Source organism: Stegostoma tigrinum, chromosome 24 (genome assembly GCF_030684315.1).
Source record: "Stegostoma tigrinum isolate sSteTig4 chromosome 24, sSteTig4.hap1, whole genome shotgun sequence".
NCBI lineage: Eukaryota > Metazoa > Chordata > Chondrichthyes > Orectolobiformes > Stegostomatidae > Stegostoma > Stegostoma tigrinum.
Window position 1 is genome coordinate 9,126,107 of NC_081377.1, and position 25,909 is coordinate 9,152,015.

Sequence of the window (25,909 nt, forward strand, 5' to 3'; positions counted from 1 at the left end):
GCTAATTATCCTTCTTATTAAAATTGTTATTAATTTTACTTTCAAAATCTTCTCAAAGGTAAATTGCCTCAGTTCTCATCTGGTTACAGTCAATTGCAAAATACGAAGCTTTTGCAGGTGTTCAAAGCAGAAAACTAAATGTTTTTAATCCTTATCTGTCTAAATAGTCTACTGTATATTTCTTTTTGATGTGGTGGTGCCAGTGTTGTGCTGGGGTGGACAAGGTCAGAAATCACACAACACCAGGTTATAGTCCAATAGGTTTATTTGAAAGCACAAGCTTTAAGAGCCTCTCTCCTTCAGGTGTCATCGAGAGAGAGGTAGCATCAGACGCAGAATTTATGAGTAAAAGATCGAAGAGTCGCACCACTGATGATGATGTATTAAAGGAGCACAATATGTTGTTAAATCTTTAATCAATTAGGAGGTTTTAATTGATTAATATGTCTTTGTAAATCCCTGAATTCCTTTCAAGTCACTGTCCCAAGAGAACTAAAGGTTTTATCACTGTAAAGAAGAGGTGACAATTTAGGTCAGACAATGCATGTTAGGTGTGAGGCCTTGTTTAGAATCTGTTTGTGTTTTGGTTTGGAGTCAGACTGTTTTATTTCTAAAGCAGGAATTTATAAAATGCCACATTGACTGACTGTCTATAAATTGTCTGTTTTTGAACAAAAGCGAATGTATCTGTAAATACAAATTCACCCCATAGATGCATATACGTGTGTGCGTGTGCATGTGTGGGAGAGAGAGAGAGAGAGTGGCTGTGAGTGTTTGAGAGTGTACAGTGTGGTAAGATCACCTGTAGTGCAAAATGAACCCAAGATCCTGGTTGAGGCCGTTCTCATAGGGACCGAACCTGGCTATCGACCTCTGCGCGGCAACTCTGTGTTGCTGTGTATCCTGAAGTCTGCCCTGGAGGATGTTTACCAGAAGATGTGGGGCTGAATGCCCTTGACCACTGAAGTGTTCCCCTGACTGGGAGGGAACGTCCCTGCCTGGCAATTGTTGCACAGTGTCCATTCATCCATTATCATAGCATCTGCATGGTTTTGCCGATTTACCATGCCTCATCCTTGCCTGCAGTGTATGAGATAGACAACATTGGCCAAGTCACATGAGTATCTGCCGTGCACGTAGTGGGTGGTGTTCCCACGTGTGAGGGTAGTGTCCATGTTGATGATCTCACATGTCCTGCCGAGGGTGGCATGGCAGGTTGTATGGTGTTATAGTCAATGTTGCCCTGAAAGCTGGGTAGTTTGCTGCAAACAATGGCCTGTTTAAGGTTTGGCGGCTGTTTGAAGGTGAGAAGTGGAGGTGTGGGGAAGATCTTGGCAAGGTGCTGATCATCAGCAATGGCATGTTGAAAGCTACAAAGAACATAGCGTAATTTCTCAGCTCCCAAGAATTAATGGACGATGAAGGCTACCCTATTGGACGTATCCTGTGTCTGCCTTCTGAGGAGGCCATTACGGTTTTTCACTGCAGCACGTTGGAATTGTGATCAGTGAATGGAGCATCGTATCCTGTTCCTATGAGAATGTCCTTCAACAACTTCACGTGCTTGTCTCGTTCATCCTCATCCGAATAGATCCTGTGTATGTGTAGGGCTTGTCCATAGGGGATGGCTATTTTAATTTCTTTAGGGTGGAATTTACAGAAGTGCAGTATTGTGAGGTTATCTGTAGGCTTGTGGTAGAGTGAGGCATTGAGGTGTCTGCCCCTGATGGATATGCGTGTGTCCAACAACAACACACACACACACACACACACACACACACACACACACACACACACACACACACACACACACACACACACACACACACACACAAACTCACTCTCTCCCCAACACACGCACATGAATCTGTGGGGTGAATTTGTACTTGCAGATCCATTCTATTTTGTTCAAAAAGCACACAATTCATAGACAGTCAATGTGGCATTTTATAAATTCCTGCTTTAGAAATAAAACCAGTCTGACTCCAAACCAAGGCACAAACAGATTCTAAACAAGGCCTCACACCTAACATGCATTGTCTGACCTAAAATGTCATCTCTCCTTTACCTGACAAAATCTTTAGCTCTCTCAGGGACTGCATGTTGGGTTTGTTTAATACATCCTCATCAGTGATATGACCCTCAAAATTTTTGCTTATAAATTCAGCATCTGACACTACCTCACTTACTAACACCTGAAGAAGTTTCTGCTTTCAAATAAATCTGTTGGACCATAACCTTATGTTGTGTCATTTTTGACTCTATATTTCTTCAGCCAGTGTTGCCTTCCTGCTTCAAACACCCTTTATCCATGCCTTCTGCTGCGGGATTGTTCTGGAGCCATGTACAGTTGAAGAAGTACAAAGCTACTGCAAAGCACATGGAAAATCTAGTATGTAATGATATAACAATATAATCTAGCATATGATATCATCAACGTATGTGGCATGACAGTATAAAACTCTACCTTCCTTCAAATCACTTGAAGCATGACACTCTACTGGAAGCATGTACCTCTGTTTTAACTTAGTATCTTAACGTTAGCCATGATACTTATTTGCCTGAGAAGTGTAATCCTTGAACATAACAATGAGTTGTAATAAATGTTGTTAGATTATTCAATATTATGACATCCTCTTCCATTTTTTTTGCTACAAGAGATAACATTAGCATTGCTGCAGTGGCAAAACATCCCGATGGAGGCAAACCCAGACCAATGAATTACTAGGAGTAAAAGCTACGAAAATGAAGAAATAGGGTTTAAAAGGTGAAATGGATTGATACAAGTTTTATAGTCAAATTACACTACTTTCAATTGCCAGACACTAATTCCATCATGTTAGAACATAGAACATAGAAAAGTACAGCACAGTACAGGCCTTTGGCCCATAATGTTGTGCCGTGGATTAATCCTAATCCAAAAATAAAATAACCTAACCTACATTCCCCCCAATTCATTGCTCTCCATGTGCAATGTTACAATGTGAAATTTGCGTTTTGGGTATTATGCTGTGTGTTAATTCTTAATTTATATTCAATTATATCTATTTCCTGCATATTAACCACATACTAGGATTGAAGTTGGGCTCCCTTATTTCATTAGTTTACCCAGTGACAGGTAAGGCATTAGGATTGAAGTTGGGCTCCTCAATTATTTCACGAGTTTACCCAGTGACAGGTAAGGCATGTTGGTGCCTGGCCTCAGAGCAGCAACATCTGATGCACAAGGTGCCTCTCACCATCTCACTTCCATGTACTTGCTGCCCTTGTCTTTCTAGATGGCAGTAGCTGTGATTATGAAATGTGTTGTCTGAGTAGTCTTGGTGAACTTCCTTGGTGTAGATGGTACACTTGAGAATCAGTGGTGGAGGATGTGAATATCTGCAGATGTGGTTCCAATCCAGGGGGTTGCTTTGTCCTGATGATCTCAAGCTTCTTTGTTGCCGGTGACTTGTGACTTGTAGATAGTGGACAGGCTTTGGAAAGACAGGAAGTGAGTTATTTGCTGCAGGATTCCTAGCTTCTGACTTGCTCTTGTTCCCACAGAATTAATACTGGGGACTCAGCAATGGGAATAACATTGCATGTTTAGATTCTGTATTGTTACTTGGCATTGGTGTGGTACAGAAGTTACTTGACACTTGTCACCCTAAGTGTGGATATTGTTCAGGCCTTGCTACATTTGAACACAGACTGCTTCAGTATCTGGGAAATCATAAATGGTGCTGAGCATTGTTCAATCATTTTTGAACATCCCCACTACTGCTCCTCCAGTGAAGACAAAGTCATTGATGAAGCAGTTGAGGCCAGCGGCACTACCTTGAGGAGCTGAGATGGCCAAGATTCTATGACCGCAGCCATTCTCCTTCGCACTAGGTATGACTCTAACCAGTGGATAACTTTTCCCATGATTCCCATTGAGTCAGTTTTGCTTGACCGCCTAGATTCTACACTCAGTCGTTACTCTCACCATACCTCTATAATTCAGCTCTCTTTTCCAAGTTTGAATGAAGGCTGTCATGAAGTCAGAGCTTAATGACATTAGTAGAACCTAAACTGAGGGTCAGTGAGCAGATTGTTGTTAAGTAGGTGCTGATTGGTAGCGTAGTTGATGACACCTTCCATCACTTTACTGATGGAATGGAATAAACATGAAAAAGGAAGAGTTTGATGAAGAGGAAATGTCTCTTACTTGGGCCCAGAGATGGGTTGTCTGCATCCCGGCTAATATGACTAAATATTGGATGTTCAGACTGAACGCTGTTTAAACCACAAGCAAATCCTGCTTTATCCAGAAGTGAATCAGGAATGGTCACATTCCCGATGCAGCATTAACATTCAAGGAACAAAATTCTTCTCCTGACTGGGAATGCAATTCCAAAATTCAGTGAGGAGTCAATTATGGCTCAGTTGGATTCCTTCTTTCTGATGTAATATTCCACTGGTAAATTTGTGATACACACTCTTAAAAAATGTGAAACCTGAAATCAGAATCCTGAAGGTGAAAATTTGCTCTTTTAAGAAATTTGTTCTTTCAAGTTTTAAAAACCAGAGTGTTCAAAGTTCCCTTAAAGTATGAGTGAAATACTTGGAGGGTTCTAAACTTTTCATCTACTATCTAACTGTGGTGACCGAATAGAAAGGTGTAATTCTGTCCATTGTGTCTGTACTGATTCCGTTAGAACAATGAACTGGTAATGACACTGCCCCCAGCTTACTCCTTCAATACTTTACCTGTGTTTCAAATGTGTTTTCAATTTTCTCTTAAAAAATGCATCAGTATCTCCCTAACTGTTCTCTGTCATAAGCCTCCAGAAAATCCAAATGTAAAATGTGCCTCTTTATCTTTGTCCTCACGCTCTTAGCGACCATTTTAATGTGATAATCTCCTTCTTCATTGGCTCCCAACCAGAGGACATTGTTTCTTGTGATTCATCATCAGAACATTGCATGATTTTATAAATAACTTTATCAATCCTCCTCTCAATCCCCTCTGTCACTGTCAAAGAAAGCGCAAGCTGACTTTCATATAGATTATCACCCAGAGCATCTCAAAGCACTTTATACTCAATGGACTGTTTTAGAAATGCACTCATGGCCGTTTCATCATCATAGTTAGATAACAGCTTGTTCAAAGATCATAAAATTTCTAACACAGAAGGAGGCCAACTGGTTCATCGTTCCTCCATGGTGCTGGCTGTTTAAAAGAGTGAAGCATAAAATTGAAGCAATCCACTCTGTCGAAAAAGCTGTTCAATAACATGAACATATGCTGCTACTGCTTACATCTCCTCCTGCCAGCAGGTCTGATTTCATGGTATCTCACACTCATCTGTCTGCTACCATTCTCACGAATCTGCCCTAGCTTGCCTGCAATGATTCTGTCGCATCTGTCATCCAACTACTCCTAGGTCAACCCTTCTTTCTGCTGCCTTCCATTTTGTCCCCTGGAAGAAATTTTGGTTGTTTTTCAGCTCTGACCAGATGGTCAAAATACTGATATGTAACAGCAATGAAAAACCAGCAATATGAATGCTGTAACTCCCTCCCTAGCTTTGTAGGTTCTTAGCAGATCAAATATGTCTCAGAGAAATTGGTTTTAACTGTCTCCATATAGTATAAGTAATTTGTCTTGGCATACATTAACTTCAAAACTCCCATTATGTTACTTATTCACCTGCCTGCCACTCTGCTCAGAAAGGCATTAATTAAAAGCAAAAATGGATTATTATCCAGGACGATTGATTGTTCATTATTCTGAAGTATTGATGCAATTAAAATTCCTGCATCAACATTTCACAGATTGTCAGACTAATAGTTAAAGGGGAAAATTGCTTTAATATTTAATTAAGGATATTAAACGGAAATTCTACAGTCTAATTGTTAAAGAGTTTGACTGCCATTCTCTCTGCTTTGCAAAGACAGTGAGTGGCAGCAATTTCCGTGCCTTCCCAATAGAGATGAGGAGACTGTGACACAATTTTGTAATAATAGTCTTCTAGATCTGTTGGACAAATGAGAAGAACAGAAGTTGTGAATTAAACTGTTTCTGTGACAGGAATGCAAATTATTCTAAGTATGGTCAGTTAAAAGAACAATGGGCTTTCTCATTTGATATTATTGAGATAATCTACAGGGAAATAATGGTGATGTGTGCAGAATACAATTTTTTGAAATTAGCCCTGAATGCATTGATGTGCAAAATAATGTTATTACAAAATATTATACACAGTTTAGCCTGAACAGCTCTAAAATAGTTTCGCACATCTATTGCGAATACATTGAATTATGATCAATTACTGTTTGATGTATGTCTCAGTCAAGATGCGATTTAAATTCAATTCAGTACAGCACAGGAACATGCTTTTCAGCCCACCAAGCCTGTGCTGATTCTTAATCATCATTTAGAGCTGCTAGCTATCGCCAATGTGCAGCTTCTATCCCTCTGTTCGCTTACCATTCATGTGTCTATCAAGATGCGCATTAAACATCGCTAATGTGCCTGCTTCCACCACATCCACTTGCAGAGCATTCCAGGCACTCACCACCTTCTGTGTGATAGGTTTTCTCTGTACTTCTCTGCTAAACTTTCCCCCTGTCACTTTGAACCTGTGCCCTCTTGTCGTTGACCTTTCCACCCTGGTTAAAAGCTTCTTATTATCCATCATGTTTACGTTTCTTGTAATTTTGTAAACTTACACCAGGTCACTCCTCAGATTTTGGCTTTACAGCAAAAACTGTCCGAGTTCATCCAACCTCTCTTAATAACTAAGATCCAGGATTTTCTGGGTGCTAATCTTAGAGCACCTGTAAATAAACTGTGTAACACATAGAGAAGAGAGGTTAGATATCCAAAACCTCATTTCTGGTTTGAATCAGGGCACCTTATTTAAGAAGGGATATAAATATCCTGCAAAGAGCTCATAGGATTTTTACTAGAATGATATCAGGATTGAGGGATTTTTAGATATAAGGAAAGATTAGCAAAATTGAGCTTATTCTCCTTGGAGCAGAGATGATAAAGACGTGAAAACCGAAAGAACTGCTGTCAATCAGGAACAAAAACAGAATTTTCTGAAAAAGCTCGGCAGGCCTGGCAGCATCTGTGAAGGAAAAATCAGAGTTAACATTGCAGGTCCAGTGACCCTTCATCGGAACTGATTAAAAGGTGACCTCGTTGAGATATTCAAAATATTGAACTATTTTGGCAGGGTAATTTGTTTCCATTGATTGGTATGCCAGTAACTTGGAGTTACAATTTCAAGACTGTTAGCAAGAGAGCTGGGATTGAGATGAGATGAAACTTCTTTACTCAGGGAGTTAAAGTTGATTCAGAAAGAGTAGAAGCTGCCAATGCTGGAGAATCTGAGATAACAAGGTGTAGAGCCGGATGAACACAGCAGGCCAAGCAGCGTCAGAGGAGCAGGAAAGCGCTGCCTGGAAGCGTGTTGGAGGCAGATTCTATATGAGATTTCAAAAGAGAGCTGGATATATATTTGCAAGTGTTAAATTTAGATGGCTGTGGAGAAGAGCGGAGGCTGGGACTAGCTGTGTGCCTCTATTGAGAACCCATACGGCTATATTGCGTCACCTGGGCCCCTTCTGTACTGTAAAATTCTGTGAGACTATGATTCTATGACAGTGCAATGCAGTACAGGGAGAATGGTGCCCTATATCTTTATAACATCTTTGCTGCTCTTGTCAACTTGTATCCCTCTATCAACATCACAAAAACTGGTTAACCTGTCATTTTCAGCTGTTGACCAAAATTGTAGTGAGAAACAATCTCAGCAGAATATGTATTAGTCTGAGATATCAAAGCAACTTTCTGAAGAAGGCTCCTGACCCGAAACGTCAGCTTTCTTGTTGCTCTGATGCTGCCTGGCTTGCTGTGTTCATCCAGCTCCACACCGTGTTATCTGTGACAGAAGCACATTTTTCAAATGAATCGATGTAAAATCCTTGGTCTAGAGTGTGCAACCGTACAAAATGGCAGCCAGTAGCAAGGAGTGATCCCTCAGTCTCTAAACCAATGGATCTGAGTAAAAGCTAGTTACACCAGGCATTTTCTTTTAGGTGTGAGATGGTTTTGGCATTGTATCAATATCAAATAGTTTGGGAGAAAAGTTTCCAAATAGACCATCCTCCCCTCGTCATTTTAATTGGTGGGCTGAGAGAGTGACTCTTACCACTGCACGGGGATACATTTAATAGCAACTTATCTGACTACATGCGTTTTTATTTAACTGCTTAATTTTGAAAAAAAAAACTGTTTGTCAGATGCCCAGCATTAAAATTTAAGTTAGATTTGGATGGCAGTGAATGGGAACTAGCAGTAAAATTTTGGTCGACTGATCTTATATTGTGTGAAGGAGGTTGGTAGTCTTAAAGCTGCACTGTATCACTCATACAATATACCCTACAATAGTGTCTTTCACACCTTGCCCCAATTTAGTGACATTTTACACACTTTGTTACATTTAGCTTCCACTTCAATACAAGAGAAATGGAGCTAGTTGCACGTATTTTAACAATAGCTTTACCTTACAATTGGTCTTTACAACCGTATTTCTATAATTCAATAATGTTATCAATATAATCTGATCTTGAAATAATAAACCTTTCACCAAATAAAAAAATATTCATTAGAGAAATAAGAAGCAGCATTCTGGTGTGTAATGTTGCTTTGTTGTCTGCTCAAATGTACCACTGATATTAATAAAATGTTGCAATTACCCCAATTATTTCTCAGATCACAGAGTTTAGATAAAAGAGAATTTTATGTATACCCCTTCCGAAAAGATTCTTGTCTGATGTGCCATGGAGAAATGCTTTCTGGAAGTATGAGTTTTTCTTGGTTAGATTTTAAACTGGAATCCTATTGGAAGTAATTGTATCTTTTCTAATTTTAAAATAGTTCAGACTGCCCGAGTTGAAAATAAAACACAACTTTACATTATGATATAAATGTGGACATTTAACCCCTATATGGAACATGGAAGACTTCATCACCTGGCTACTACCATCATATTTCTGAGATGAGAAATCAAAGTTAATTTTCCTGTTTGATAACAATAACTGCAGCAGACATGAACTAATCAAATCCCTTTGGAATATACAACCAGTAAAGTAGTTCGAGGAATGAATAGATGATTCTCTACTGAAACTGAAAATTAAAGCTTTCCTTGCTCTCTGTAAGACATTCCATGCTCAGTTTGAAAAGAAACCACACTTAAAATGAAAACAACTGTGAGGAAGAAACCTTTCAAAATGGGGAAATCTGTTCCATATGACTAATCCAGGAGATATCGCGTCGAGACCAATCAAGAGACATCTAATTGTCAACTCCACTTTACTTTGGATAGCACAGTGCCTCAGTGGTTAGCCCTGCTACCTCACGGCACCAGGGACCCATGTTTGATTCCAGCCTTGGGACAGTCTGTTTGGAGTTTGCATGTTCACCCCATGTCTGCATGGGTTTCCTCTGGGTGCTCCCGTTTCTTCTCACAGCCCAAAAATGTGCAGGTTAGGCGATTAACCATGCTAAATTGCCCATAGTGCCCAGGGATGTGCAGGCTAGGTGGGTTAGCTATGGAAAATGCAGGGTCACAGGGATTGCACAGAATGCTGTGTGGATGGTTGGTGTGGGCTTGATAGGTTGAATTGCGTCCTTCCGCATTGTAGAGATTCCATGATTCATGGATTTATAAGCCTATCTTCTTATTCTTCCATCTGTACTTGTGTTACAGTTTGTTTTGCTTTAACTTGTATTAGGATCTCAGAAAGAGACCTGACTTGATACGTCTTAAGTTTTATTCTTTTCTTTTTTGATTACCATGGATGTCAGCCACTGGACATATGCACAAGCAGTTGTCAATGTACTTTTAACAAAAGAACAGCCAGATTTATTACACAAAAGGAAATTGATAGAGAGTCATCAAGACTTGAAGCGATAGCTTGCTCTCCCTCCATGGATGCTGCCTGACCCACTGTGATTTTCCAGCATTTGTTGTTTTCAGTACAGATTCCAGCATCTGCAGTAATTTGCTCCGACCCAGGTAATTGTCTCCTCTGATGGTTTGCTGCTCATCTGACTAAAGACATATGATTTCTTGGCAGTGCTGTTTTTGTTGAAACAGACTTCCTGAAATTCATAGAACTGAAAACCAAACTCCTCCATTTTTAGAATCAAAATTCCCCATGGAAAACATATTATCAGGCTTCATCACACTTGGGAGCAGTTTCAATAATTCCCTCTTTCTTATTTAAATAATGTTTTACTGCATTGACCTATTAATGGTGGGGTATTTACAGAATTTGCAAATACCATCCTCTCTAAAATATTTTTAAAGTGCTCTATTATGGGATACTTTAACCTGTCCTCTCCTGATAATAATGAGGCTATTTTCAATTATTTCAAATCTAAAGGAGGTGATACTCGTTTATATTGGAATTTGTGCAAAAGTAGGATTGCTTAGAAATAAAAACAGAGAACTAGTACACACAGTGGACTGGAAAGATTCAAGTATGGAATGTGAGCCAAGATAAACGCCGATTTTTCAGGATTTTTGTCAAATGCGCCAAATAATGTAGACATCAGTTAAAGACTAGATATTTTTTAACGTTCCAACAACATTTACAGCACTCCTCTACCTCTTAAGTACATCCTTGCTTAATCTCATATGGGATAGATCATTTTTATTGTATTTTGTGAAGTGGAAATTTAAGCAGAACATTTTGTAAGCATTATAGTTTGAATGACAAAAATGGCCTCCTGATGCTACTTCAATTCCAGTTCTGTTATGTTTTCTCAAGATGAACAGAAAGTAATCATTGAGAAAGGTTTTCAGGATGCCATTTGTCAGTGAAACAAATGGTGATAATGTGACTTCTAGGTAAATCAGGAATAATAACATAAAATTTGAATTACTGGACAGCCAATCATAATAACCATCTCAAACATTTCATTTCACCATAGGGTTTCTTCACAGTATTCATTGGATAATGGTTAACAGAGGCATTGTTACTTCCACTTACTGGTAGGGGACATAACATTTACATAGCTTTGTTCAACCTCTCTCTGCCTTTTAAATGAGGTATGTCATTATCACAGAGGGAGCTTCATATCCACCATATGGTTGCTTATTTCCGTGAAGTTCCGTGATACCTTCAGACCTGGAGTTCATTTCCTGAAACACCAAGTGGCGGTTTTGTGATCACCAGCCCTTTAAATATCACGTTACCAACAATAAATACAAAGTAGTCAGATCTTGTCACTTGACGACCTGAAATTTAGTTGGAAGCTGGAAAGGGTAAGAAAGATTTGCACCACACCCTTCCTGATCACAAGACGTCCAAATGCTCTTTACAACCAAAGAAGCAGAGGTTTCAAAGTGCAGTCACTTTTGTAATTGGAAAAGCAGTATCGGCCAATTTTCACACAGTAAAATCCCACAAGCAGCAGCGTGATAGGTTTTACAAATGTTAGATCAATTTAGGAAAGTGAATTGCTCTCTATTTCAGATTAACATCTTGCAGGTGGGATGTTAAACTGAGGTCGACTCTAGCTCTCAGCTCATGTAAACGCTCCAAGGGCACTACTTTAAAGAAGAGTGAGGTAATTCTCAGTATTTACCCATAAGCCGACAAAGCATAGGTTCAGAAGTGACCCATTCATTCCATCAAGTCTGCTGTGCCATGTATGACTGGTATGAAAATCTTCAACTTCATTTTCCTGCCTTTTCCCATAGTCTTTATATCACTTACTGATTAAGATTCTGTCTATCTCAGCCTTCCACTTCATTTAGAATCTATATATTCGATATACTTAATGACACAACATCTCTGATTTCCCTTATTGATTAAAATCTGTCTATTGCAGCCTTGAATATACCTCATACAAAATATATACACTTGACATACTTTGGGACTCAACATCATTGAAACATATGACCTGAAGCTTTCTCTGTGCAAATTGGTTACTATCTTTCCCAAATGGCACAGTGATTACACTCCCAAAAGCACTTCTCAGCTGCAAAACTTTTTTGGAAGCCCAAAGATCATGAAAATGTTATATACCCTTTGCATTCCTTAAATTCTAAAGAAGTTGGGACTGCTGTCCTTGGAGAGAAGAAGACTGAAATGGGATTTGATGGAGGTTTTCAAAGTTGCAAGACAGCTGGATACAGTTGAAAAGGAGAAACTATTTCCTCGCGTAAAAGAAAAAAAAATCAAGAAGGTATAGATTTAAACCGATATTTTTTTCACACAGTGAGCAGTTGAAGTATAGAAGCTACAACCTTGAAAATTCATGGAGGAAAGTTGAGTTGAGGCATTCAATAGGGCACTGGATAATCATTTAAATAGAAATAGTGTACAAGGAAATGAGGAAAAGGCCAGGAGATTGGAGCAAGTGAACTAGTAGAGGCATGATGAGTTGAATGGTCTTCTTTGACATTGTAACAATTTTGTGACCTGACACAGAGGTAGCAACACTATGACTTCACCACAAATACCCTCACAGACAAAGTATGTACTCTGTGATGAGGTTCATCTCAATCTATGCACTGCAACTGAGATTGTGTGTGATATACTCCTTTAACTTCCCTTGCATTGTCTTGGGGTGCAATTTCAACATTTTCTCATGAACAGTTCAGGTATGTTATTACACACTTCTGGAGCACTTGTGGGGCTTGGACATGGGCCTCCTGGCTCAGAGATGGAGACACTACCATTGCACTACAGTTGGATGCAATCTTCACGCTTTCTACGTTCAACTTGACTCAGCCTGTAACAAATCAAGAAATAATTTGCTTGGGAGATGGACTATTATATTAAATTCACAAGTTTCCTTGAAAAGTTAGGAGGGACATTCCAATCTTAAAAAGCATTGAGGAAATGGATTATGGTGAAACAGAGCTCCAGAAACCTCAATCTCAAGTCATTTATTGCACATTCACACTCACTGACTCACCTTACCGACTAAACTACTTTATAATAAAAGCTGCTCGAAAGGATTGAAGCTGACATTTTAATATACATTCCTCTTTGTCTACAACTGAGTTCCAAAAATCTAGCCCAAACTGTCTGTTCCCCTACACTTTACAGCACTTTGCATCAAGCACTCCATTCATCACAAGCAGAAATACAAGTCCCAGGTTTACAGTGTGAAAATACTCTGGGAGTTTACCAGACTTCATTGCTCTTTTTGCTCTTTTGACTTTTCAACATAAAACTTTCAACTGAAATCACTGCAATAAAATCTTCAAACTTTTATATCAGAATCTACATAACTCAATCGACAGAAACATAGAATCCCTACAGTGTGGAACCAGGATATTCAGCCCCATAACGTCCACAACAACCCACCAAAGAGCATCCCACCCAGACCCATCCCATCTTCATGACCATGCATTTCCCATGGTTAGTCCACTTAGCTGGCACATCCCTGGACACTACAGGTAATTTAGCATGGCCAATCCACTCAACATGCACATCTTTGGACTGTGGGAGGAAATCAGAGCACCCGGAGGAAGCACACATGGACACAGGGGGAATGTACAAGCTCCAGACAGACAGTTAGCCAAGGCTGGAATGAAACGTGGCACTGTGAGGCAGCAGTGCTAACCACTGTTACCATAACTGATGATTAATTGACAGAGAAGTGTGACTGAAATGAAACTAAGTAACTCCTTTATTCAATCAGCAGAAGGAGAGTGTCCAGAAGAGCTTGTACATTTCCCCTGTTTCCATGTGTGTTTCACCATAATCCATTTCCTCAATGCTTTTTCCGATTGGAAGGTCCATCCTAACTTTTCAAGGAAACTCGTGAATTTAATATAATAGCCCATCTCCCAGAAGAGAGCGACTGAGAGGGAGAGGCATTGCTTCACCATATGCATTAGAGCTGGAAGCAGTAACTTGCACAGAGGAGTAGATCATCGCGGGCCTGGTATCAATGTGTACTTAAGTCCCAAACATTACATCATTGTGGTGTTTCCTCTCCTCCCTCCTTCTCTAACCAAGAAAAATGGGAGAGAGATGTGCTTTTGAAAATTTGTTGGTAGCGGAATGAAAAATAAGGCTTTGGCTCGAGAGGATTCGGTGAGAAGCAACTCAGCAAAAAGTACCGATAAACTCAGGTAAAGCCCTTTTAACTCTCCTCTTTCACCTTGTGTGGAACCATAGGAGATGGGAGAGTTCCTCAATGAATATCTCTCCTCTGTGTTTACCAAGGAGAAAGACATGAAGACTTGGGATCTTGGGGACATTATTGGCAATATCTTGGGGACAGTCTATATCACAGTAGAGGAGGTGTTGGAAGCTTTAGAATGTATGAAGGTGGATAAATCTCCTGGTCATGATTGGATATATCCAAGAACCCTGCAGAGGCTAGAGAAGAAATTGCGGGGGCCCTGGCTGATATATTTGCATCATCATTAGCCATGGGTGATGTTCGGGAAGACTGGAGGGTAGCGAATGTTGTGCCCTTATTCAAAAAGGGCTGCAAAGAAAAACCTGGGAATTATAGACCAGGATGCTTAACATCTGTGGTAGGTAAGTTATTTGAGAAGATTCTGAGGGATAAGATACACATGCATTTAGAAAGACAGGGTTTGATCAGGAGTAGTCAGCTCGGCTTTGAGCGTGGGAGATCATGCCTCACAAATTTGTTCGAGTTCTTTGGTGAAGTGACCAGAAAGGTTGATAAGGGCAATGCAGTAGTCATAGTCTATATGGGTTTCAGGAAGGCCGATGATAAGGTTCCACATGGTAGGTTGCTCTGGAAGGTTAGAATGCCTGGAATCCAGGGAGAGCTGGCAAATTGAATACACAATTGCCATGATGGTAAGAGCAGAGAGAAATTTTGGAAGGATGCTTATTGGATTGGAGGCCTGTGATTAGTGATATATCTCAGGGATCAGTGCTGAGCCCACTGCTATATGTTATCTATGTCAATGATTTGGATGAGGATGTGCAGAACATGATTAGTAAGTTTGCGGATGATACTAAAATAGGTGGTATTGTTGTCAGTGACGAGGGTTATCAGAAATTGCAGCAGGATCATGATCAGCTGGGGAAGTGGGCCGAGAAATGGCAAACGGAGTTTAATATAGATCAGTGTGAGGTTTTGCATTTTGGAAAGCCAAATCAAGGTAGGAGTTTCATGGTGAATGGTAGGGCCATTAGGAGTGTAGTGGAAGAGAGGGTCCTTGGGGTTCAGGTGCACAGTTCTCTGACAGTGAAGTCACAGGTAGACAGGGCAATGAAGAAGGCTTTGGAACGTTGGCCTTCATCAGTCAGGGCATTGAGCACAGAAGTTGGGAAGTTATGGTGCAGTTGTACAGGACATTGGTGAGGTCACACTCGGAGTAGAGTGTACAGTTTTGGTCTCCTTGCTGTAGGAAGGATGTTATTAAATTGGAAAGAGTGCTGAAGGAATTTATGAGGAGATTTCCAGGACTGAAGGGACTGACTAATAGGTAGAGGTTGGATGAGGGATGGCATTTTTCTTCAGAGCATAGGGGACAGAGGGGGAATCTTATAGAAGTGCATAAGATCATGAGAGGCATGGAGTGAATGCACTCAGTCTTTTTCCCAGGTTTGGGGAATCAACAACTAGGAGGCATCAGTTTAAGGTAAGAGGGAAAAGAATAAATGGGAACTTGAGAGGCAACCTTTTTACACAGAGGCTGGTATGCAAATGGAATGAGCTGCCAGTGGAAGTGGTTGAGGCAAGTATATTAACAACATTTAGAAGGCATTTGGATTAATACATGAGTAGGAAAGGTTTAGAAGGTTAAGGGACAAGTGCAGGGAAATGGGGTTAGTGTGGATGGACATTTTGGTCGGCATGGCCCAGTTTGGGCTGAAGGGCTTGTCTCCATGCTGTAAGACTCTATGGCTCCTTAGCTAACGTATTAGTATTGGATTAAAAATAATCTAAAACTACTTTGAATAGCACCAAAATCGCCAACAAAATTCCAGGAGGTGAGTGACCTCTGGTAGATGCCAAATAGTCTCCAAAATGAAGAAATTGCAGCTCACAGTCTCCTCAGGATGCAGAGGAGGTATAGGAGGACAAGAGTCTTTTGTGTTTGATACTACATTCTTCAGAAGAATAAGGCACAGTGTTGCCACAGGATACAGCATCGCAGAAGTATGTGAGCCGTTGAAGTAGGACCAGAAACCTGAAGGAGTGGGCGTCCTTCCTATTCTGGTGGCTATCAAAGGGACAGCTGCAGTAAATGTATACGTAACTGACTTCTTTCAATGATCCACTGGATGATCTGTCTTTGATCTCCTCAATCTCCTCACAGCTCTCGATCAAGGCTTTTACTGATGCAGGGTTTGCCAGGTTGTACTGCTTGATCTCATTTCCCCATGTTGAGGTCAGTGCTGAAGCCTGGGCTGCAGTTCTTGCCAACATAACTGGACTCCTAGATAACCAGACGCTCTGATTTTCATGTCAGGAGGGGTCGCGATGTATAATGACCTATGACCTCACCCCGGCTTTTGGTTCTGTTGGTCAGGAGGAATCATGGAACCTGGAATTTCTCTGCCCAAAGAAATCCTTCTTTCCCTCTGCACAACAACATATAAGCCGTAACCCTCAATTCAAATCCATCATGGAACCAATTTTAGTGTAAGTTGGGATCCAGCAAGGTCATTGAGCCAATGCTGTTCTCCCTTTCCTTATTAGAACACTCCGTGCCATATCCATGAAGCTTCCCATCGGACTAGAGTTAATCTACAGGACAACCAGGAATCTGTTTGACTGAAGGACTGACGAAGAAGTGCCCATACAAGAAGTGCCCTTCTGTTTTCCTCCTGATGTCACCGTCCAAGTTTTTGCTGCATTGAAGCTATTTTGCTGGTGATTATGTGTTGGGCAGTGCATTGGAAAAGTAACCTTGGAACAAAATCTCCTTTAACTTGTTGCAAGCGTTTAGTTTTGCAACGCCTCTGACTCAGGTCACACAGTCACAGAGTCACGGAGCTGTACAGCATGGAAACAAACCCTTTGGTCCAACTCATCCATGCCTATATCCATTAGATGTCCTAAATTAATCTAATCTCATTTGCCAGCATTCGGCTCATATGCCTGTAAATCCTTCCTATTCACATGCCCATCTAGATGCCTTTCAAATGTTGTATTTATAGCAACCTCCACCATCTCCAGCGTGGGGGACTCAATTACTAGGCGTCACGAGTGCAAAGTGAGAGGAGGAAAGTTTAACGGAGATATGTATGGAAAGTCCTTTACGCAGAGGGTGGTGGGTGCCTGGAACACGTTGCCAGTGGAGGTGGTAGACGCAGACACATTAGCGTCTTTTAAGATATATCTGGACAGGTACATGGGTGGGCAGGGAGCAAATGGGCACAGACCCTTAGAAAATAGATGACAGGTTAGACAGGGGATCTAATTAGCGCAGGCTTGGAGGGTTGAAGGGCCTGTTCCTGTGCTGTAATTTTCTTTGTTCTTTTTTCTTTGTTACCTCCTCTGGGAGCTCATTCCATACATGCACCACCCTCTCATGTATAAAATGCCTTTTTATATATTTCTCGTCACACGTTAAACCAATACCCTATAGTTTTGGACTCCCCCTCTCCAATGAAAAGACCCTGTCTATTCACCCTCACTTTGCCCCTCATCATTTAACAAACTTCTACTAGCTCACTCCTCAGCCTCTGACACTCCAAGGAAAATAGCTCCAGACTATTCAGCTTCTGCCAAGAGCTCAAACCCTCCAACCCTGGCAACATTATTGTAAATTTTCTCTGAACTCTTTCAAATTTCACAACATCCTTCTTATTGCAGGGATACCACGATTACATGCAATATTTGCATGCAGTATTCCAAAAGTGGCCTAACTAATGTCCTGTACAGCCACAACATGACCTCCCAACTCCTATACTCAATGCACTGACCATACCTTCTTCACTATCCTGTCTACCTGTGACTCCACTTACAAGGAATTATGAACCTGAATTCCAAAGTATCTTTGTTCAGTAACACTCCCTAGGATATAATTTCCCTTCCCAAACTGCAGCACGTCACATTTATCTAAATTGAACTCCACTTGCCACTGCTCCGCCTTTGGCATATCTAATCAAGATCATGTTGTACTCTGAGGTAACCTTCTTTGCTGTTCACTACATTTCCAATTCTAGTGTTGGCTGCAAATGTCCAAAGTATGCCTCCTATGTTCACATTAAAATGATTTACACAAATGACCAAAAGCAGTGAATCCAGCACCGATCCTTGTGGGCTCCAGCCTGAAAGGCATCCCTCCAGCACCACCCTCCGTCTTCTACCAATGAGTCAGTTCTGTATCCAAGTGGCTAGTTCTCACTGTATTCTGTGTGATCTAACCCTGCTAACTAGCCCACCTTGAGGAACCTTGTTGAACACCTTACTGAAGTCCATATTGATCATGTCCACTGTACTGTAATGGGCATGTGCCATGGAAGAGTAGCACATTCTTTTCTATTCAATCAGCCCTGACCCAGGTTTTGCATATTGCAACCCCCTGGGATGAGGTTTACTTCTGTTGTGCTTCCACACTGTCTTTGGATATTATGTCCCTTTTTTGAAACTTTTTTGAATGCATTTGAAACATTAAGATCAGGTAATTCTCCCTGAAAATGTATTTAAAACAAGCCATGCAATTGCTTGAAAATATATTCCACCTGCATATAGGGAAGATTATATTTTTGAGTAACTATGAGCCAACAGCACCCATTAGCTCTGAGGAAGGGTCACCTTCACAGATGCTGCCCGACCGCCTGAGCTTTTCCAGCAAATTTTGTTTCAGCACCCATTTCACATTACTCTCAGGTGCTATGTCTGAGCTGCCCTCTCACAGAGTTAAGGTGAATTTGAAGGTGGGCTATTCATCTTACTATGTGACTCCTAAATATCAACTCAGACCCGAGGTTTGAAGTGAGATTGAGCAAAAGGATCTTATTGTCCTGACCGTGGCCTAATTAAGAAGTTCTGTTCCACAGCGCTGGTAACACATTAATGAAGGAAAACTTTGCAGGAATGGCAAATGTTAGCTGGACCCTGCACTGATATCTTTGCTGGTCGTTATAAAGTGAGTGCCAGGAAATATCGCCGCCAGTGTCACAGAGTTATCCTGAAACTTCAAAGGTTTTTTTGTGTATGATCTTGTGCAGTTGTCAATTCATCCACTGTAAAACAGTGTGTCACATAATCCACTGTGACTTCAGAGCAGTAAATGCTGGAAATACTGAGATGCCACCTCAGCTGATGAATTTCCAGCTTTTTCTGTTTTTATTTCCAAGCTTCAGAATTGGTAGTGCTTTGTATTCATAGCATCCACTGAGATTTCAGGCCTCTTGTTTTGCCTGAATAAAGGTGAAAGACAAAGTAATTAACTCCTTTGGTATAATAGAATGAAAATGGCTTGCTTCATGGAAGTAACTTTGGACTATCAACCAAGCCCGTTAATCTAGAGACAGAATATACTAATTTATTTTTGGAGATATTTAGCTGTATTCACAGAACATGCTGAAGTTCACTTTTGATGTGATCACTGCTCACTTGACTGACAGAATTACTTGCTGTAGAATACCATCAGAACAGTTTGCAAATAGGATGTGCAAATATCTCTAAAAAGAGTTTAAATTCTCTGATTCTGTATACTACTTTTGATATGTTAATTGAAAAATTTATGAATCTAAGACATTGTGGCTTAGACAATGTTTAAAAGATTTGCCCCAAACCTGGATTGCAGACTTCATTTGCTGCAGCACTTCTGGTAAATATTTATTGCTTAAACATATATTCTTCTGAAAACTGAAATAGCCTGAAACCAGTCTCGTACATGGGATAAGCCAAGCAATACTTCAGTTTAATTTTCTTGTAATGAATGAGTTGAATTTGGTTGTAAATAGTCTTCTAAGTACAATAGAGATGCTGTGTAACAGTGAAGAGAGATTTTGCTGTGCACTTGACTTTTTTATTTTCTTGGCAATACATCTGAGAAAACTGATAGATAAAGGGGGCTTCATCAGGGAACTTGCCATCGCAGCCCTAATCTTTCTAATTGGGGCACCTTATCTTGTAAAGCTGAATGAAACATTAATCATCGATGTATAATAATCAGCCCTTTCCCCGTAGGCTAAACATGTGCTTCAGAATGATGCATAGCATAGTGTTCAGTTGTCACCTTGAAAAATGGTAATCTTACATCTAGCAGCACATTGCAAGAACGCCATAATAAATCTAAGTGGAATGAATAAATTGGAAAATATAGAAGTAATCAAATAATGATGTTTGTGACTTGCCATGGGATTTCTTTTAATGTCCAATTTGTATTTGTGTCAGGGAAAACGGAACTCCTTCTTACGGTGAGACCATGTGTAAACATTGCTTTGGAATGAAACTGTCCAACATGTCCTCTTCCTTTGTGCCCTGTTTGATCTTCTGTTTCTTTATTCTTTTTTGACATTTACTGGGAGCCAATTGATGTCAGGAGAACCTCTGTTTTAAAACACCTCCCTGATGAGGCAAATGGTCCTTTGTGTGGAACTGGTGTGATGCGATTTCATTTTTATTCAGTGCAATTTTAACTTGCCTCTAATCCACAGTCAAGCATTTCATGGTGCAACATTTACACACTGCAAACTCTATGTGTATTCTGACCTATTTTTTATGGCAGAGCCCTGTTCATTTAGCCTCATAATAAATGTGCAATTTCAGGAATATTTGCACCTTCCAGGAAATTTGGGTGACTTTACAACCAGAGAAGTATAGTATAGGGGATTATTCTCAAGCTCAGGACAGTGTCCTGTTTCCCAACATAGTTGATATTTTGACAGCGCTTCCTAAACCTACAACAACCAGGCAGCAGGCACATGAATCAGAGGTTGGTAGCTGTACATTGCTGCACTGAGCCCCTACAGGACACTTGAGTATGAAAAGGAAGCGTGTGTTCTGGAAAGGTTACTGTGTTCATTGCCCCAACTCCCACCTATCTGCTGCAACAATGCCACTTCCACGTGTGGTGTGGGATTCAGCCATAAAGAGAAACTGAGCATTGTCTTTTGCCAAAGCATCCACTTTGAGAATGAACCAGAGGCAGGACCATACTGGCTATTCGCATGCCAATTGTCCAACTCTCCTGCCTTCAGTTCCACTTCTAACATGAAATTCAAACTCTAAATAAGACATTCAGTCCAGTTTTCCAGGGTTTGTTTGAACCTGGACTGCCATAAAGTCCTTGGAGAGGTCTTTTGTGTTTGAGAAGTGCCGCATAAATGACAAACCTCTCTTCCTATCAAAACTTTTCTTCTTTAAAACATTTCTTTTTCACAGCTAACAGAGGAGTTTTAAAGTGAACTCACTATTCTAACATAGCAAATTTTCTTTTGAAAAATTTACCAGAGCTAACAGCTTTTCTCATTATAGTTGAAGAAATTCCTCTTTCTTGATTGTAGGAGTTGGCATTCATTTTCATTTTCAAATTGTTGATCACAATCCATTTTTATATAATTTTTAGAAAATAGAGACCCTATACTAGGATAAATAGCAATCTATTCCATCTATTTCTTTCTTAAATCAATAAGTGCTTTCTTCAGAAAATGTGAATTATATTTCTTCATCTATATTTTAGTTGCTTTGGGGAAATAGATCAAACAGTTTCAAAAAGCTGCATGCTTTGCAATAAGAATGCCAAAGTAATCAAGATTGAGATGATGTTTTTGGGATGTCCTGCGCATTTTCTACAAGCATCAGACGATTATAATTTACCAATCCATTATAGGCAATTTCGCCTAATCTGTCTATCAACAAACAGCATGAGCTGTTGTGATGTATTGGCGATGTCCCTAACTCTGAGCTATCAGGCTTAGCTTCAAGTTCTACATACGTCCGAGCTGTTTAATAGCATTGCTGAGCAGGTTGATTAAACAAATATATCTGAAAGCAGATTGAATTAAGTGCAACACTAATTCTACAGCCCATTGAATTTTTCACTATTAAAATCAATATGGTTAAGAGTAGGAATTTTGATGGAAATTCAATAATGTGCTGATATTCTCATGAGCTAGTTCATTAAAGACATAGCACAAACCGGCTTTTGTTTTGTGAGGTCAAGACATTGTATCAGAGTGGCACACAGAATGAGTGTTGAAGGGTCGGACAGAAGGACAACTACTAAAAGAAGAATATAGAAGTTTTCAGAACTGCTAAAAGCTACAAAAATCCATAGAAAAGGAACAGAGAAAGAGATCAGAGCTACACTCACCCAGTAAGACAGACTGTCTACAAACTTTTCTCTCCCGGTGCTATTTACAATAAAAGATGAGACGAAACAGAAGTGACAGATTTTACATATGCAATGGGAAAATTACAAGTTCATGACAGATTCAATTAACAAACCAGAACCACTAGGAAGAGCCACATTTCCATTACAATTGGAGAGTGACTGTTGCTATGTGTAGTCCACCCAAAAGAAAATAGAAGCAAAAGACAGAAGAGAGTTTAGAAGTCTTGAAGGTGCATTTTGAACCTACGTGGAATGCAACATTTGAATGATAAGTGCTCAATAATGCAGTTCAATGTGAAAAAGAACAGAATGACCAACGTATGACCATATTAAAATAGCTCATGGAATCCTGCACGTTTGGAAGATGATCTTATCAAAGGTAGAATTTTCTTAGGCATAAGAGACCCTGTGATACCTGATTTCCATTGTTTGAAGTCCACATTGACTGATGTACAGATTAACAAACAGTCAGGCAGAAACTTAAAGAAAGAAGTGTCTGATGTAGCAGGACTTAGCAGAAGTCAGCAGAGAAGATTTTGAAGTTAAACCGAGAGAGCACATCATTTCCACCAACAGACATTGGAGAAAAAGGACAAAGTGATGCAATGTTACATGATCTTGCACCCTCTTACAGCCTTGTGACAAGATGATGCCACGGTAAGATGTTTCTTCAATAAAGATACTGGTTTTGTTATCTCAGCAGACTCTTTAAATAGTCTTTAACAACCTGGTGCACATAAATGTTCTGCTGTCATGACAAGTGCCATTGTGTGATCTGAATGATGGATTAAAGCAATGGAAGGAAAAGATGATTGACAGGATGTTGCTGGTCTAATTATTTGTATATCCAGGCAAATTCTCCAGGTGGTGTCGAATCAAAACCCACTATAGCAGCTTGTGTAATTTAAATTCAGTTCATGAAATGTGGAATTGAAGGCTTGCCTCTAATAGTGATGATAGCAAATGTCCACATTTTTGTTTTGGAATAGAAAGCTCTCCGTACGGGACTCTGATGTACGGGACTCCAGACCAACTGCAATGTGGTTGACTCTTAACATTCCTGAGGAATGGTCTGGCAAGCCACTCAGTTCAAGGGTATTTTGGACAACCAACGATGGCTTTGTCTGGGACCAATGGCAACATTCTATTCCAAAGTAAATAGGGCAAACATTTATTAACCAGCACCTATATGACCAGAAGTGAGGCTGGTGATCATATATGTTTCCAATACTCAAGAGATACACATAACCATGGTAAACACTGGCCTAGAGATGCTTCAAATTCACAACATCCCTCAAAAAACCAGTGTAAAAAACATCCACATACCTTCTAAAATAAATTTAAAAACACATGGTAAGTAATAGAAATGTAATGCAGAGATTTACACATCGCAGTTGTACTTTACTTACAGCATAAATACTCAGACATCATGGTAGTTTGCGGGAGATAATTTTTGCCAGGCTATCAAGTGTGCTGGTTGATAAGGTGCCAGTTAAAACAAAGTTTACTGCATAAAGGAAATAGAGCCAGTCAATTACCTTTTGATTGACCCTTTGAGTCTGACAGGTGCTGTGACACTGTCAATGCTCTGATCAGTTGCCTGCTCCAGTCTGTACAGCAATGACACTCTCTATCGTGTCTGCCATTTGCCTTTGAACATTTCTCTATGGAACTGGTTGTCTGATACCCCTAACTGGGCACTTCTTAGTTGAGTGGCTGTCCTTTTCAAAAGAGCAGTGCCTCAGCAACATAGACTGAGCAAGTGGTTTGTACCCACAAATTGAAATCAAGCCCCATGTATTGGACTCTATCACAAAGAAGACAGCCTCACAATACAATGGAATTAATTCTGAATTACTAAACTGTAATCCATGTTATAGTATTTGCCAACCTTCAAACAGGTTAATGTTAGATGGAGAATTGGCCCACTGAGATACTCGGGTAGTTTTCCGACCTTTTCTGGATCACAAATCTTTCAGTGATATGGTCTTTTGCCGTAGAAGTTAAAATGTGAAAAAGATGCTACGATGGAGTTCAGATTTAAGTATTCTGAAGGGAGGGGAACAATGAATTCAAAATAAATCGTATTAAGTTGATGCCAGATTTTAAAAAGTTACGAGTTTAAGTTAATCAAAAGTACAATAGTTTGAAAACTGCTTATCTCAATTTTCAAATTATTCCTCAAAATGCAAATCTTATGAATGCTCACATAATGTATTGTCAACAACCTGTAGCTATAATCAACTGTTAAAATATTCAGCCTGCAACCAAAACAGAAAATATCTCCCATGAATGAATGCTGTTTTACATTCTTCAGTACACAGTCAGTCAACAAAGAAAAGCTGGCAGATGTCTGCGTGCAAAATGCTCTTCAGAGAGTGGGGGTTGGCTTCATTTTGAAATCAGCACTGTTTTAAGGTTTTGCTTCAACAACCCACTTAGGAAATGAAAGAATATCTTTCACTTGGAAAGCGCTGCAAGATTGCCAAAAAACTAGTCAGCCTTCTGGGTAGGCTGACAGGGTGATAGGCAGCTCCATCATCAGATCCCAGGAAATGGCTCTGATCTTAAAGTTGTGTGAAATGTTACCCAGCATTGCAGTACCTTGAAATAAAAACCTATTAGATGGATATCCCCATTGCTGGGATGTTGCCTTTGGAATCTCCTGGCAGGAATCCTATCCACATGGAGTACATCCACCACCACATTCTCAGGGCTCCTCGAGAGGCTTGCTAAACCTTTGGAGAGCAAATATTCCAATCGTTAAAGGCGTGACTTAATTGGCCTGATGAAATATTACTTGTGGGTGAGGATGACATTTGAATAGATTTGAAGACCCAAAGGTCACGAATCTAGATTACCTTTATTCCAATGGCATCAGGTCTTGAAGGGAACTCAAGGTTAATCAAAGAAGTATTCACATGGAAGGTTAAGAAATGGTTTGTCAGTCTGCACTTTATTTCCATGAGCCCTCTTTCCCCCAACGACACTGTTTTCACGGGAGGGGATCCATTCAATTGCCCTTGTTTCCCTCCCTGCCCATCGCTACCTCAGTTGGAGGTTTTACTGTGCACAGTAAATCAGAGAAACAGCAAGGCCCACCATCAATTGAACAGAGAAGGTCTAATGGCAATAAAAGCAAAAGGCTGTAGACATTGGAAGTTTGAAATAAAATAATAAGTCTGTGGAATCTTAGCAGGTCTGGCAGCATCTGAGGAGAGAGAAAAACAAAGCTCATGTTTTCAGTCTGATATGGCTCTTATAGACTCATAGAGTCTTAGAGCATTGAAACTGGCTTTTCAGTCCAAACAATTCACAGTAACTCTGTTCCCAAACTAAACTGATCCCACCTGCCTCCGCTTGGCCAAATCGCTCTACCACACCTTATTCATGTACGTATCCAAATGTCTTTGAAATGTTGTAACTGCACCCACATCCACCACTTCCTCTGGAAATTTATTCCACATACGTTCCACTCTCTGTGTAAAAAAAATGTCCCAGTGTCTTCATTTAAATCTTTCTCCTCGCAGCTTAAAAATATACCCTCTAGCCTTGAAGTCCTCCACCATAGGGAAAAACACACGCCATTTACCTCAGCCAAACCCAGCATG